The 16,829-nt window shown below is 49.8% G+C and overlaps 1 protein-coding gene across 14 annotated transcripts in view; it reads left to right on the forward strand.

Moving 5' to 3' along the window:
* Window positions 1-208: 208 nt before the first annotated feature.
* Window positions 209-16,829, forward strand: part of ZNF516 (zinc finger protein 516) — a 124,595-nt gene continuing 107,974 nt past the window's right edge. For 5 of the 14 annotated variants that reach the window (XM_038525759.1, XM_038525760.1, XM_038525753.1 and 2 more), the window contains exon 1: window positions 3,895-3,995. The gene's annotated coding sequence lies outside the window, so the exon portion shown is untranslated. Of the gene's footprint in view, window positions 325-613; window positions 742-3,188; window positions 3,330-3,873; window positions 3,996-4,701; window positions 4,725-4,756; window positions 4,896-16,829 lie in introns of those variants that run through there. The other 9 variants (XM_038525749.1, XM_038525754.1, XM_038525755.1 and 6 more) reach the window with 9 other exon arrangements.

Here is a 16,829-nt window from a genome sequence, read left to right on the forward strand (position 1 = left end):
AGACCATTCCGTGGCTGGGGGAAGCCTCGGGCCTGCGCCCGGCCGCGGGGGCCCGGCCCCCTCCCCCCGCCGCGCAGCCCCCAGAGCCCGGACGGCGCCGGGGTCCCCGCGGGGCGGGCGCGTCCCGGGCGAGCCCGGGCGGCGCGGGGAGGGGGCCGGGCGCGTGGCGGGCCCCGCGCGCCCTCGCGCGTCCCCCGCGCCCGGGCGCAGCTGGCGCGGTCGGTCTAGTGCAGCGCTCGGCTCCGCGCCTCGGGCGCTAGGCTTCACCTTCAGAGGCGCGGGGCGTGCGCGTCCTCCTTCCCGGGCCCGCCGCCTCCCGCCAAGGTAGGGGCCGGGAGGGTGGGAGGGGGGCGCCGCGGGGCCCGCAGGGGGCGCGGGCGCGGGGCCCCTGGCCTGGCAGTGCGGAAGGGGGGACCCCGGGGTGCGCCGCGGGGGCGGGGGGCGGGGAGGGGCCCCGGGGCGCCGGGAGGGCGGCTCGGCTGCCCTGTGGGTAGTTGCTCGGCTCGGCAATTCCAGGAGAGGGAAGATGCAACTTCGGGCGGCGAGGCGAGCGCCGGGAGGTGGTTTTTACCGCAGTGGAGGGGCGGGGTGGGGGCCGGGTGGGAGCGCGGAAGAGGCTCAGGCTTTGTACACTTCGTCAAAGGCGACGCGGGAGGAGGGGAGCTCGGATGCGCTCTCCATCCATTAGGAGACAAAGAGCAAATTGCCTTACTTTAAAGTAAAACGCTCCAGCTAATGAAGGTGGGTGATGGGGCTGCGGGACCCGAGGAGCCGCTTCAATTATTAAGGGTTTGGCTGATGGGATCGATGCCCGTGGGCACGGAGCGCTGCTGCCCCGGGTACGTGTCGGCGTGTGTGTGTGTGTGTGTGTGTGTGTGGGGTGGGTGTTGGGCCTCCCCCTCCCCTGGCCGCATGCCCATTAGCTGGGAGCGTCTAAGTGACCCTAACATTACAGAAGTGAGTGCGCCCGGGAGGGAAGTTAGGGCCGGGTGGGGGCAGGGGGCGATGGTCCCCTCTGTGACCGGGAGGGGTGGGGAGAGGGGTCGGGGTGGCAGGGACTCCTCGCAGACGCACCCAGCCTGGCGGGGGTCGGAGTGGGGGTGAGGGGGGGAGGGCTCCATCGCGGTACACACCCGGGTGTCTACGAGAAAGGAAGAATGCTGTGGGGCGTGTGTGATGGGGAGGGGGGGTTGGAAATGCGCCTGGTCTGCCATTTCCAGGGAGAACTAACAGACGGAATAGTTACCATCAGTATTTAGAATAAACCGCCTCGTCAAGTTTTAAAGAAACTTTGTATGAATAAGTTCGTTAAACGCCAGCCGAGTTGGGTATTTAAAACAGCGGTTTATGCAGGAGGTTGGTGTGCGGTGACAATCGGTGGTGGTGGGCAGGGAAGCCAGTGGAGGCTTGCCATTAGGGACCAGGGAGACCCAGCCTTTTACCCGAAAATGTGGGTCTGTAAGTCAGCCTCATTTATTATCCGCCTTAATAAGCTCCCCGCAGCAGACCGGGATCAGACCAGGAGCTTCAGGGGTTTATGTGTCTGCATCTTACTCATGCTGCTGGCTGACTGATAAAGAATTACTTGGTCTCCGGGTGTGCAAAGATCAACTTGCTCAGCCCTCTTTTTAAATATATTCATTCTGTGCCTCATTTAATCCAGATGCACAAAAAGCCATTTGCTGCTTCATTGTTGGTTTACATTTTTTGAAAAGGCGACTGGTGTAACCTGTGGAATTTGAAATGCAAATAGAAGCCTGTGGGAGTTGAGGCAGAACAAATCAGCATTTATAAAGTGAAAAAGATTTAATGTCTTTGAAATCATTGCAGAGGAAAAAAACTGGAGGGGGGGTGATTTTTCAGGGAGTGAATTGTGACGTCAGGTCTTTTTGGAAAAGATGTTATTTTTAAGGTCTGAATCCCGGGTATGTAAAGTGCTTACAGGAAAAACAGATTACAAGATTAACATCTGTTAACATGATCGTTTATCTCCAGCCAAAAATAGGTCAGTTCTTTCTTAAGGAAACACAATTGCTGGCGCATGCTTAAATAAAAAAATTAAAATCATGAGTTCATAAATGAGGACCAGCGTTTGTTATAATCTGATCCGTGAAAAACATTTTTTAATTTCGAGATCAATAAAGGTCAAAGTCTTTTTTGGGCGTTGAGAACAACTCTTCCCACTGCGTCCACCCCTCCGGATGACCCCCTCCTCCTCACCCCTCGCTCCCTCTCCGCCCCCACCAGGGATTGCTAATTTCCCTTTTCATCCATTGTGGAAGTACAAAATATATTTAAATGGATATTGTCTGACGCCCCCGTCGTTAAAGAAAGCAAACTCTCGGCGCAGATGGCTAACTTTCAGGGCTCTGCTGTTGTTTTACCATTAAATGAAACAGTAGGGAGGGAAGGAGGAAAAAAAAAAAAAAAAAAAAAAAAAAGGAAACAGCCTCGCAAAGTCTCCCTGCCCCTGGGCGTGAGTGATGGCTCTGCCGGCCAATCCGCAGCGGCTTTCTCCATCCCGGAGGTAATTTGGAGCGTGAGTGTGCGCGCGCGCGTGCACGCGCCCATGTGTGTGCACACTGTTGAGTGCGACCAGCCCCGCGCATCCGCGGGGTTCCTGATGTGCACAGCTCTGCGCCCCAGACGCGGGCAAGCGGTTCCCTGCGTCTGGGCAGCTAGAGGGGTGCTCGGCAGTCCCCATGGAGATCCTGCCTCCCCCGAGTGTTCTCCTGCAAAGATTGGGCGCTTGGAGGTGCTTTCGGATTCAAGTCGAAACCTGCAGAAGGGGAAGAAAAGAGGAGTGATATGATTATGCTTCTCAGCAGCCGGGGAATCGAAACGTGCAGTTCCCTCCGTGTCTTTCCCACGCGACAGGCGCGCCCTCTCGCGCGTGGGGTCCGGGTGGCGGGGAGCCCACCCGCCAGGCGCACAGCGTACAAAGAACGGGGACTGCTGAAATGGGCGTGAATTCCGCAGAAAAGTGAAGGACAGCACGAACCTTACAACTTCGTATTTTATTGTCTCGCCGAAAGTTCATACTTAGTCCATGGCAAATTCTAGAATGTGAGCCGCTCAGGGTCAGTGGAAGTTCTGGGCCGCCCGAGCCCGGAGTGCGGAGCGCCTGCCTGGTGTCCACCGCACAATGGGCGCATTCAGGGGCGGAGGCGCCACGGGCCGCCCCGCGGCTCGCCCCGGCCTCCTCCGGCCCCCGCTTCCCCGGGAATCCCGGTAGAGCTGTGTGGACGCGTGGGGACCGGACCTGGCCCCGGAGCATCTCCCTTGCGGTGTCGTAGATGCCGGGATGGATGCTGCCGCCGCCCGGACGGGTTAAGAACCCACGTGGGACGGCCCCTTCCCCGCAGAACCCTCCGGGGAGACCCCTGGGAGGGACGCCGCGCCCCGCCCTAGTCCACGCGGCGTGTGTCCGGGCGCCCCGGGGTCACGCCGAGGGTCCGTGGGCGACCCCCCGTCGTACCCCTGCAAGAACCTCGCTCAGTCACGAAGTAGCGCCCGAACCCGGTCGTCCCGCTGCGGCCGTGTTCGGCCCCCAGCCCGGAGTTCGACCGGGTTCTGCGCCCCCCGCCCCCACCTCCGTGGACTCGCGGATTGAGGATGGGCAGCAGGGGGGTGTCGCGGATTAAATCATTCCTATTTCCGTACCTCGGAGAGGGCGGCGCGGGGCCCCGGGCGCCGCGGGGGGCGGGGCGGGGGCGGGGGCGGGGGCGGGGGCGGGGGGATTTACCTGCCCGCCCCGGGGCGGGGGCGGGGCGGGGCGGGGGCCGCGGGCTGCCGGGCTGCCGGGGGGCGGGCCGTGGGCGGGGCGGGCAGGGCCGGCGGTGGGGGAGGGCCCGGCCCGCCCCCCGCCCCCCGCCCCCCGGCGCCCGCCCCCCGCCCCCGTCATGTGGAGCGGACGTCACTCGCCTGCACTGTAACCCAAGAAGTGAAAGAGACGGGGACCCACGGCCCAACTTCGCACCGTAACAAAGGCGGGGGTCCGTGCGGGCCGGGGGACTGGCCGCGGAGGGGGCGGGCGGGGTGGGGGGGCCGGGCCGGGGCGGGGGTCTGCGCGGGGCGGGGGCGGGGAGGGGGGGCCTGGCCCGGGCGGGGGTCTCGGCGGGGCGGGGGCGGGGAGGGGGCGCCTGGCCTGGGTGTGTGTGTGTGTGTGGGGGGGGGGTCTGGGGGGTCTGGCCGGGGCGGGGGTCTCCGCGGGGCGGGGGGCGGGGGGCGGGGGCTCGGGCGCGGGCCGCGCTCCGGGGGCCGAGGCGCGGCGGCGGCCAGGTAATTGGTTTCTATTTTAAACTTCACTTTGTTCTGGCGGAGGTGGGGCGGTGGGAAAGGCGTGGCCCACGAGGACGATTACATAAGTATTCGCACCTGATCCGGCCCCGGCCGGGCCCCGCGCGGCGGCGGGTGGGTGGCGCTGGGCGCCCTGGGGCGGTCCCCGCGAGGGGCTGCCGCGCGTGGGTGTGGCGCCCTGCCTGCGTGGCCTCTTTCCGTGCCGGCGGCTAGCGGCCCGCGTGGACGCGGGGGCCGGTCCTGGGAGCCCAGAGGTGCCCGAGGGCGTGGGGCCCGGCCTGCCGGCGGGGTCCACCACGCAACAAAGGGCGGGGGCAGCGGGACCCAAGGCAAGCCACAAAAGGAACTTTAGACGGGGGTCTTAATTAAACACGCCTCGGAAACGCATTTGCCTCCTGAACCTGCCACGGAGCCTGCAGTCCTGGGTACAGATGGTTTAGAAACCGGTGGCCCTCCGTCCTGTGCCCGAGCGCTGAGATGCCTTGGGAGTACTAACCCGAGTGGAAGCGAGGCTGGATGTTCCCCCAGCAGGATCCTCTCCAGATTATTTTTTAAGCCTCCCTATTAATATGATTGGAGTATTTTGGTTTAGGAATGTAAGTGCTACTTTAAGGAGCCAGGCATGCCTGCTATTTGATAGGATACTTTCTGCTGCCGCGTAGAAAAGCTCACTTTATCATTTGTTTGTTCCTCCTTCAATTTCTCTTACATTCTTCGATTGTGGCGTCAAAATAGCTGTGCTATTTATGTTGACACAGACCCGCTAGAATTAAATATACCGCATGCCTCTGCTGTGCATGATTGGGACCTTGCTTCCCCCTCTTGGTGAAATTGGGGAGCCCTAGTGGAGCTCGCTGGCCTGCATCCTGGGTCTGAGAGCTGGTTATCCGAGCCGGACGTCTTTGGTTTCAGCGGGCTCCCAAGCCATCTTGGACGGGCCCAGCGAGCTGCAGCCCTGAGCAAGCCTCAAGGACTTTGCTCATGAAATGAGAATTTTCATGGGCTCAGACACAAGCGAATCAGTCTCGTATTTTTCTTAGTTCATTAGTAGGACCTTGTTTTCTTCAATTAGCTCATTTGAATATACTGAAACATGGAGGGCACATTAACATTCTAAAAAAAATAACAGTCCCAAGGGATGTGTAATAAAACTAACCCAGAGGAGTGGGAATGCCTCTCTAAAATGAAACAAAGCAGCAAAGCAGGGCATTTGGTAGGTACAGTATTCAGCAGTGGGGGGGTGGGGGGAGAGAAGCTTTGCTTATTTTTATTTCTGAAAGCTTTTGTTGGTCAGAATCGTCTTTCTAAATACCAAGACACACCAGATGAAGAACTTTTAACTTTGTTGTGTAACTGGTGTTAATCACCGGTGAGTATAGCTTACATGATTGGTGTTAATCCCATTGTCATTGGTAAACAACCTTTAAAGGTGACTGGCCAATTTAGAGATTAAAGTTTTCCTGGGACTTTGAAGTCCTACCTGTCTAACTTTGTAAAATGTTGTCCCAGAGACCCTCATGGAGGGAGGAGAGTAAGAGCCAGTCCATGGGAAAAGCCTATTGTTTCCATTTCTGTAGATCAAACGTCACCTTCATTTACTTTAGTTGCTTCTCTGTGGAGATATTTGAGTTTTATAGGTGACACATTCGATGTGGATGTTGTGCAGCGAAAGTCATGTGAAGAAGGAAAGAGACTTCTTTAGAGAATACTTTAGAATGAGGTATGCTCTCCCAGACGGTTTCAGTCTTACCAAATAGGGAAAAGTGGTAATGTGACCTAGGAAGTTGAATAGAGTTTTAGTCATGGGCTGTTCTTGAAAAACCAGCACTCAGTTTAATGGGTTGTTGTGGATTTTTATGTATTCGTTTTCCAGGGTAACTATTGGTCCTCTTTGTAATTTACCAGAAGGAATCTTTTAAACAGGCGTTATGTGGGAGTGGCTTTAAGTCTGGCTGGAGATGGTGTGTAGAGTTTCAAGTGCATTATACCTTAATGTCCTAGGAATAGGACACTGGGGTAGAGTACTGCTTTCCTTGAGCTCGAAGGAGCTTTGTCCAAATGCCTGCGTTTTCTTTTTATAATCTGTGTGTTTTCAGTGTTCAACACATGACATTATTTTATTCCTTTTTCAACCTTGGAGAAGAGGGCAAGTGTTAATTATATCATTAAAAGTGGTGTTTTGCTTGCAACCAGATTTCTAACTGAATAAATCATCTGTATGAAAGGTGAAGGAAACCGAACTTTTTCTTCGGTGTTTGAAGGCCAGATTTAGCTGGAGACATCCAGACTTTCTCAAGGGCATGGACTGAGGCTGAAGTAAGAGAAATAATGTAAGAAAGCAAAAGAAAGTTACATTCATTTGATTACATATCTGCATTATAAATATTTGAATATAGACGTAACATTCCTCCCTCAAAAGCAGACATCTCACTTGCTGTAAATGTTTATGTGTTTTAGAGCTTGGATGGAGCTCTTCTGACAAGATCAAGTAGTTCTTTCAGAAATGCATCTCTTTGCTGCCCTACCCCCTCCCCCTCAAAAGTTCTAGAGGCTGTGGGAAAAGTTTAATTAGCTCTTCTCTTAGTGGCTGTGGTCCAGAGAAAGCTAGGGGTGTGTGCCACCCTCGCTGAGCTGAGTGCTCGACCCCCCAGTGGACTGTTTTGTACTTGAACTGACTGCTGAACTGGCACCTGGGACTTAGACCTTCTGTGGGTTGCTTACCACTTGGCACCTTTGACCCTTGCTTCCCGAGTCACTGATGTCCAAACGTGCAGGGTGATTGTGTTACTGTCTTTGGCTCCCAGACCGTGACTCTCTGCATGGGGAACTATGTGCCTTTTGGGTTTGTGTTTTCAGCTGAAGTGCACAGTTGGGATGTGGGTGGTTCTCAGGTCTGATCAGGTGGTGGTTGGACGGCATCTCCACGTGTGTTACAGGGATCGATAGCAGGGTGGAGCGTCTACAAAGGTGTGGGTGTAAAGCAGGTGTCAGTGTAGACCACCGATAGGCATCCATGGGCTGCCATTCAGTTTGCCCAGGAGTTTGGATACTAGCGATTATTCAGCTCTTGCTCTGTGTTTGGCTTGGCTCTAACTGGTGGTAGGGGCCAACCGGTGTGACTGTGACCCTCTTCTTCCTCCTATCCTAGCCTCCCTCTGGGGCTGTCACCACCAACCTTTCTACCCGATGGACAACAGCCAACAGTGTATTGGCAGCGGCCTGTTATGGGTCTGAGTGTGTCTCAGGGCCACGAGGGTGACAACATTTTTCTGATTCAAGCTTTGTTCTCACTTCTCACTGGTCCCTAGAAACAAGTGAGTTTGGGGTGGTGGTGGTGGGGGGACCTTCCCTTGCCTTTCTCACTAGAGCAGTGAGAGTGAGCTATGAGCAAGGGGGGTAGGGGTGATACCCTCTTTATCATCGGACTCTAGCTGGGACTATCTTAGAGTTTTCAGGAATATTGGTGACGTGTCACAAACCCATTTTAAGAAAGGACTCACATCAAATGTTTATTTATAGAAAATTTATTAATAAGATTAACCATATGAGAAGAATAAAGAAAAACTTTCACCATGGATTTAAAATGTCTCCTCTAGTTCTTTAAAATGCATGTTTATTTTAAAGCTAATTTTCTTTGACAGGGGACTATTTTAGGGGTATGACTTTAATAGCTACGGGAGAGTGCGTATACAGGCCCTATGAATGCATGGCTTGTATTTAAAATGTGTACCCCCCACTAAGGTGTATCAAGTATATTTTAGATGGACTGGTAAAAATTAGCAGTTGCAACTGTCTGTTTTGTGTATTTCTTATCCCTTGCATCTGGCTACGTGTGATTTGAACAGCTGAAGCTTTTCTTTCCAAAGCTGGAACTGGCTGTCATATTTATGTCCAGAATGAGATGTTTTCCAGCGGCATACATTCGAATTGTAAAGAAGTGTAATTTTGTGGCTCTCAACATTCCTTAAAAGTAGTTTTCCAAGAAGATCTGGCATTTATTCTTCAATTCCACTGGTACTGAAAAATCACAAAGCAGGAGTAATTAGAAATGCAACTACTCTGAGAACGTAAACATGTAAATATATGTAAAGTAAGGAATAAAATCCCACACAGGAGAGTAAAAAAAATAAATCCTTTAGAAACTCTATTGGGTTTAGATACATTTTACTGTTTATTTCAAATATGAGTTCATTCTGGTAGATTTTTTTCTTTGTGTGTGTGTGTGTGTATTTGGTCAAGAATTTAATCAAGTTGTTTAATCGAAATTTCAGGCGTAGGTATTCTATGTGATTATGAATTTCAGACAGTTCCTCAGTGGAGTGCTGAACACAGGTTAGATTTTTAATATATTTTATTTTAAGACAAAATTAATCTGGCGTGTTATTCCTCCAGAAGCAGGTAGGCTGGTCTCTGGCGGATCTGGCACCCCGGGGAGTTGCTGATGTCAGCTCAGACTTTGGATACAGCTGTCCTGTTATTTTCTTGCTCATTTAGGGGATGGTGAGCTTAGGCTAACATGTGGTGTTAGCTTTTAGGACGTAGTTAAAGAGAGACTATGAAAAATTGAGGTTCTCTGTTAAAATTCTATAGTTTTTCCCCAACGGCTAAGAATTAAAGTAGGATTTTCAGCATTATTTAGGAACACTTGGAAACCCCTGTCTTCAGCTTTTCCTGTATTAAAGATAAAGGATATTTGTTTAGGAATTTTTTTCTTTGTTTCAGGAAAGGGCAACATGTGTCTGTCTTTGCCATATGGCACTATTTAACCTATATTACTTGAGCTGACTTGGCACGGTGTTAGGCATTGATTGATTTCAGCATTCGAGAACGTTCTTTGAAATTTGGTACAGTGAAGGCTGCATCCAGAGTGGTGCAGAGAGACTGCTCGTGGCTTAAGCAGCTTCCTGTTCGATTGATGAGTAGGGGTAGTGAGCAAGTGTCACTTGTTTCTTTCTGAAATCGTTTTTGTGGGAAATAGTTTGATGTTAAATGTTGACTGTGTTAATTCAGGGAAATCCAGAGCCCAGGGGGAGTAGTTAAAACTTCTGTGGGTTGCAAAAGGTCTGCTACTCCCTGTTTAGTTCCTGATTATTTCAGTGATTTTAAGCTAGACCTAAAAAATGTCCCCCCCCCCCCTTTTTTTTTTTTTTTTTTTTTTTTAGTGGATGGTCTAATCAATGAACAGATGGACAATCTGGTTTCACAGTTTAAACTTTTGTGGTGCTATTCTGGAATTATCCAGAGGCAGAGCGGGATGCTTTCACTTAGTGATTTGTTTTGTTTACAGATACTGCTTTTGAATTTTTGGAGAGTCTTGTGTTTAATTCACCAGAGTGGCTGCTAAGGCGACATCCCGGGAATTTATGAAGAGGGAACAGCATGGAAGATTATGCTTCCATTGTTAACATCCTGTACGGCTGTGGCCTTGCCACCAGAGCTCACGCGTCTTTCGGTGCCCTTCTCGTTCAATCTGTCTCATTAGCTTTAATCAGACTGTTTTTCCTGTTTTAAGGGAAGAAGTAAACACATTTATACTCATTCGTGTGTGTGTGTGTGTGTGTGTGTGTGTGTGTGTGCCTTCAGAGCAGGGCATCTGTGGATAGGAAGGTGGGCCTGGGTGTCGCTTCATAGCATGTCAGCGGCGTGCACGAACGCTGCTTTTGGTGATGCATAATTTATATTGACATTATCAGTGACATGGAGAGAACATTTTTATGCCAGTTTGAGAAAATATCATCATTCACATTTGATAATCATATTCCCACCAGATTGAGATTCATCACACCAAAGCTTTTCATGTCTTTAGCGTGACCATTAGCATAATGACGATAATTTGTCCCTTTGAGTAACACCATGCGTAATTTACATTAGTGTTATTGTGATGAGTACAGCGCAGCCCAGGTGTTCGAGGGGTGTCCTTATTCCAAAAATGGCTTTTTACTTTTTAAAGTAAGAGGCGAGGAAGATGATCTTATTCCTAGAGCCAACTTAAAAAACATGACTGGTGGTAAATAAGTGAATTCCTCATGTAAAAGTACTTGCCATAGCAACGTAAACTTGGGGACTGTAGAGTCATGGGATTAGTGGTTTAGTGGCAGGATTAAAATTGGCCTCAGTAAATTACCCTGGTGACAGAAAAGCAGAATCTGTTAATGGTTTCACAGAAAGATTGGCTTCTCAGTTGTGTTCTAGATTGATGACAGATCACATGGGCTGCTTGGATTCTGAACTTTAGGAGGGAAGGTTAATTTTTATAATAGCTGCGCATATTTAAGTATCTGTAGGAATTGATTAAAAACGGAAGTGACTGCAGTTAGGATTTGGGATTCTGTTTGCCCACGGGAGATGATTTACAGTCCGTGTGTGGTGTTTGGCTGCAAACGGTAGAGGGGCAGTTGTCAGCGTGCATTTGAAGCAGTCATTACATGAGGTCTCCAACTGTCCGTGGGAGTAATAGACCATTTTGGAGAGTGTGTCAGCTCTTCTGAGCCACAAGGGCAGCTTTTAGAAGCGAGCAGGGCGGTGGTTTCCGAAGCTGGACCTTCCTGGCTGGGGCAGAGCCGGTGTGGCTTGTTACTCCAGGGTATGAGTTTCCTATCAGTGAAGAGCGTTAAATCAGTTCCATAGAATGACCGTGAAGGACAACATTTATTTTTGTGACAATTTGCCTTTCTTTGTAAATATATGTTATTTTTCTTTGAACTTGGTTTTAGAAGGTTCATGTTGAGGGTTCTCTTTGTGTTATAGCTGGTAGGAAACTTAGAGATGGTTTGGGGTGAATCCTGACGGTTTACAGGACCTGAAACACAGATGGATTTAGTGATTCAGCCAGGGCCACGGCTACAGAGCAGAGCTCAAACAGGTTTCTGGATTCCCAGTCTCGACACATGCCAGAGGCTACCCAGCGAGGGGAGGTGGGTGAAAGCCCACCGTCAAGGTGACTTTGTCGGCGGTTCATTTAGCACTGCAGAGTGTAGACCTGGCAAGTGACGGGGTGTTTAGGACTGTGGGTAGTATAATGCTCCACTTTAGTTTTACCTTCTGATGCTCAGCACGAGCTCCAGAGAGAAGAAAAAAATGTGGGCTAAATGTTTGCCTCTCTCAGTGGGGATATCGTGTTAGTGTGAGAACCGGACGGGTCATCCCATTCCAAGGTCCCTGCAGCATTGCGGAGCTCAGACAAGGAGGGAAGCCCAGATCACCAAACACCTAGCAGCTGTTTGCACAGATTTCCAGCTCAGCACGGGGCCAGGATATAGATTTTCTTGGGAAACCCAATGGTAGCACCAATAATAACATCCCTTTTTAATCAGATAGTAACCATAGAAAGTAAATGACTAGCACGAGATAGAAAACCCATAAAAGAAAAAAAAAGCCACCAAAAATTTCAGGGAAAGGGATCAGAGAAGATGAATGGTAATTGTGGCTTCTTGTGGGCATGTGGTCCTAAACGGCAGTGGACGATGGTGTGTAAGGGTGTTGATGGAGAATATGCTAGGTGCTCTGAGAGGTAGGACAGAGGAGGACCCAGACCCAGGAAGGGAGCTGTTGGCTGGAACAGGGTAGGGGGTGGTGGGCACCTTTCCTGCAGCGGCATCCTTGGTGCATGTGGACAGCATGGCAGCTGAGAGGAAGGAAGGTGGGCACAGGAGCGAGCCAAGCACAGGGACACATTCGTTCCCCTGTTCTTTCTCCCATGGCACTGAGGCGTGAGGCCACAGAGCAGCCCATTGCACTGGCTGGTTGCTGGAGGGACTCTGGCAGCCTGACCAGTATGTGAACAGGGCTCCAGCCCTCTGCCTGCCTTGGTTAAATTGGGAGCCGGGCCAGAACACAATGAATTTTGCTTCATTATGCAAGAGCTGCTCAGAAAGCCTACCCCCTTTTGCATCCTCCAGGTGAGCAAAAAGGGCTGACATTCTAGGTTTTCACTTCAGAGGGAAAAAAAAAAAAATCAGTAAATTGAGACCTCAGTTTAGAATCTGTTTTTCCTTTTCTGAAGAAGATAATACCGAGTACTTTTTCATTGGTTATCAAAAACTATATACATCCTAGGTAGTTTGCTGCCTTTCTAGAAATAAAAACAAAAACAAAAACAAAAAACTATATTAAGTCCAGCATAAACTCAGAATTGCATAGATTTGTTTGATCAGTGTTCTACCTTATCGACAATCCTCCATAAAGAGAATATAGGCTCATTTGAGTATCTGGTAATTGAAGTTTTGTTATTTGTATGTTAGTAGTAAGAGTTTGCTGGTTTGTACCCATCTCATTCCATAAATAGGATGAGGTGTACCTGAGGTCACACGTTAAATATATAGTGAAACATTAATAGAAATCAAGAACAAGGAAATGAAATAATAGACTGTGTGACAAGGAGAAAATAGGATTATATATCCAGATCACAGTGGTCATTTCCAGTGGGTATACTTCAACCAAAATTTAGAATTGGAGCTTTTTTGGTAGCTCTTTAAAACAAAGAGTGAAACATACCATTGATTTGTTGAATTGATGACAGGGGCAAAACTCACCAGTTCTGTGGAAGGAAAGCCTCTTTTAGTGTTGACACTAAAGGAAACTTTTTACATAGATTCTCATATTGGCTGTTTTTATACAGATAACTTTTTTTTAAAGGTAGGCAGTGCCTTCATTGATATTCTTATGGCCAATGCATAGTGACTTTGGAAAGGTTATTCTCATAGTGACCATTTTACAAAGAACCAATGGCCTAATAACAAAGTCCAAAGCACCGAGAGCTGGGTTTTGAATCACCATGAGAATATATCCAAAAAAAAAAAAAAAAAAAAAGAAAAGAAGAAAATATGATCCAAGTTACTGAGCATTACAGTTTCCCATTATATTAGAGAAGTTTAATTTTTATTACTAATGTCTTCTTAGAGACTTGAATCAAATTTGGTGAATGCCTAAATAGGCAGCCCCCAAATAAATAGCTCATAAGTGCTCTGTTAAGGCTCATTTCCTTTCTACAAACATTGATCACATGACCACGATGAGCAAGGTGGTGGCCCACGTTCCTTATGGGTATCATTTGGTATTTGTAGCAGGAGCTAAGGAGTCCTTTTGGCTCCCCGTTCCCCCAGGAGCATTCTGAGATCCACACAGATGACTTGGTCCAAGCCCATAGCTGGACTATCATCTTGGTGTATCATCTTGAGTTTATGACTTTCCTCATGCTTGCTAAAGGGTATGTTATTTATTTGAGAGTTGATCTGAGCCATCTGGAGTTGTATCAGTGTGGAGATCACCTTATGGAGGACCCATCCCTCCACCCTCCAAGCTCCTTCACCTTCAGGATGGCAGGGCTTACCCAGGAACCCCTGGAGAGGAGCGGGGAGCCAGTGTGTAGGCCCCATGAGAGGGAACCAGCTGCCTGAGCCCTTGGGGACTCAGAACGTGGTGGACTCAATATGTGGTCCTATCTGCTCTGGACAAAGATTTTGAGTAATCTGTCAGGGAACAGAGATTTAGAGGGTGGTCAGAGGATTTGAAGCAGGGAAGCTCCTGCATCAGCCCCCAGTGGTTCCAGTCAGTCTTTGCCCATTCTCCAGGTAGACTGAGGAAGGCGAGGTGCTGCCAAAGACCACCTGTGGGGGCTTGAGCTTTGGAAACTAGGGGTCTGTATTTATAAGACTCCAGGGCAGGGGGGTTGGTGGGCTTTTTCGGTAAAGGGCCAGATATTAAATATTTTGGGCTTTGTAGGCCAGCCCTTCTGTGTTGCAGCTGCTGTGCCTTGGAGCGCAGAAGCAGCCATAGACGGCAAGTCAGCAAATAAAGAAGCTTTATTTATGGACACTGAAACTTGAAATTCATATGATTTTATGTGTCACAAAATGTTATTCTTCTTTTGGTTTTTTCCCAACCACTTAAGAATGTAAAACACATTCTTAGCTCAGAAGCCGGACAAAACAGGTGGTGGGCAGGACAGGACTTGGCCTAGAGGCCGCAGTGTGCTGACATGGCCAGGACGGTGCTGCCTCATAGAATTCTGATGCATCTGTCATTTTAGAGTTTCTCGTAACCACATGGAAAAGGTTAGAGAAACAGATAAATAATGTTAATACGTCTTACACAACCCAAGAGAGGCAAAATGTTAGTTGAATATTTAAATGACATAAAAATTATTACTGAGATTTTTTTTTTGTTCTGTTTTTACACTAAGTCTTCGAAATCTGGCATGTACTTAACACTTAGGGCTTATCCCAATTTGGACTAGCCCCATTTGGCTGCTGTATAGGATGGTGCAGCTGTAGGGGGTGAGATGACACGCCCCGCCCTCCGCCACGGCCAGTCGCTGAGGTGAGTCAGAGATCTTCACTCTGAAAGCTCAGCTGTTTTTCCACAAGGACACATCGCGGGGAGATGCTTTGGGAATGTCTGTTGAATCCTAGCAGTTTAATTAAAAGGAAGAAAGCTTGTTTGTCATCCCTCTCAAGACCTGTGCCAGGAGCTGGCAGTGGCGGGGTGCTGGGGGGTCGGGAGGCTGGGGGGGCCAAGTGGCCGGGGCCTGACCCTCGGAGCGTCCCTGTGTCTTTCCCTGGCGTCTGCCCAGGTGGGCTTCTGGGAGGATGACCTCCTATGTGGCTTGTCTCCCTGCTCCTGTGGCGAGGCCCCTGGCTGGGACCCAGCATGTCAAGGGGCAGGTCAGTCCTGGACCTGCCCCTGAGCAGCAGGGACCATAGACTGGGGCCCCGTGGTCTCCAGCCCAGCATCCATGGTGACTTGGGGCTGGTGTGCCCTCACTTCTTCATCTGGGGGGTGGGACGGGATGGTGGCCTTTCCTGAGGGCCGGCGAGGGAGGGCGTGTGGTGCTTGGCAGGTGTGACAGAAAGGGAGCTGGCTCCCCGTGCATCGAACTAGTTACAGGGTCGGCTGACTAGCAGGTGAAGCCTGCCGGCCCTGAGACTGGCAGCAAATGGAAGGAGAATCGGATGCTAGGAGTTCATTTTCTGTCTCATCTTGTGATAATTTTATATCCAGCATATAAACCCCGTGAGTGACTTGGTTATTCTTCCTTTTTGTACATTAAAAAATATCTTTTTTTTTTTTTTAAGAAAAGAGGTAAGAATTGTTTTATTCAGTTAGGTAGATAGTGTTTATATTGCCTAGTAAGACTTAAACCTGTTTTATTAGAATCTGAGTTTTGCTAACCACACGGGATGAAATGCAGATGGACAAAACGTGGGGTGGATTCACTGCTAGGGCTCAGGGTATATCTGGAGTGGAAACCCGGGCAGAGCTGATTCATTGTTTTGTGGGATTTTTTTTTGGGCATCACCGTAGCCATGGCTTAGTGACGAAATGCTCTTTCTGTTGAGGGCCAGAATGGTGCACTAAGATGCTGGTTCTGCATACCGTCCCCTGTTGTTGGAGGAGGAGCTCATGGCCCCCGCCCCCCCTCATGGAAGAGCTCACGGGTTTCCCCAGGGTCCCCCCTCCTCCAGTTGGAGTAGGGGTCACTCTACGTGCTGCCTTGAGAAAATGCTGATGCTGTGCTTTTCTCGTATTAGGAGACCTCTTGGAAAGGCTACACTCTTTCTTCAGAATGGATCTGGAACAAGTATATGTGATTAGTCCTTTTTTCAGTAGGTCATTTCAATATAATAATGTTAGTAATCATGAAAATGCATATTTCCCACTCCCCCAAATGGGTAGCCAGAATGGTTCAGAAAAGCTGTTTTTCAGAAGGAAGAGCAAAGTCCTTCACTCAGAAGCGAAAGCGAAGTAATCTCCTTTAAGAGGATGCTTCTTTTTAAGGGGGTAAGGGGAAGACATCCCTCATTCCAGCAGTGTGTGGTATGATGGGTGCTTCCCAGGTGCCAGCAGGAGCTCTGTGAGTGCAGAGAGGGCTGTGAGGTCCCAGCCCCCAGGGACTTCAGAGCAGGCCATTCTGTGAGGGTTGGCGGGTGTTTTTTTTTTGGGGGGGGGGCAGCAGGGGCACAGGTAGAGGCTGGCAGGTGTAAAGGTGCAGGGGGAGCCCACTGTGTTGGTGAACTGGCGATGGGCCGCACACAGACACAGAACCCGGCCTTGTTTTCAGGAGGCAGGACTAGGCTGCAGTTGATCCCAGGTGTCCTAACACGGCTGTTCCTTTGCTTATTCAGTTTTGTCACATTTTCAAGGTGAGGCACAGTTAAATTGCTTCGTCATTGTGGGGCTGGGCCTGTTTTTTTGTGGCTTCCCTATTATCCCCGCCTGTAAATCCAGACATTCAGGTCAGCAAGTTTATTATTTTGACTGAGGGTCAAGTTCCATTTCTTGTCCTATCAATCACAGAAGTGCTTCTTTTGAGAGTTAAATGCTGTTGAGACACACTGGGGTTCTATTTACTGTCTCGTGTGTGAGTAGCAGTATCAGTGTTAAGAAAACTCAATACTTAAAAAAAAAAAATTAAGATCGACTAGCATTCAGGTGGAATAACACAGCCCGAGTCTGCTTTGTTCCGCTGTGATAAAAAGTGCTATTTATCTGTTTCTGTTTCAGCATAAGGGTGCTTTGGGCGGGTGCACCTT

Source organism: Canis lupus, chromosome 1, assembly GCF_011100685.1.
Source record: "Canis lupus familiaris isolate Mischka breed German Shepherd chromosome 1, alternate assembly UU_Cfam_GSD_1.0, whole genome shotgun sequence".
Classification (NCBI taxonomy): domain Eukaryota; kingdom Metazoa; phylum Chordata; class Mammalia; order Carnivora; family Canidae; genus Canis; species Canis lupus.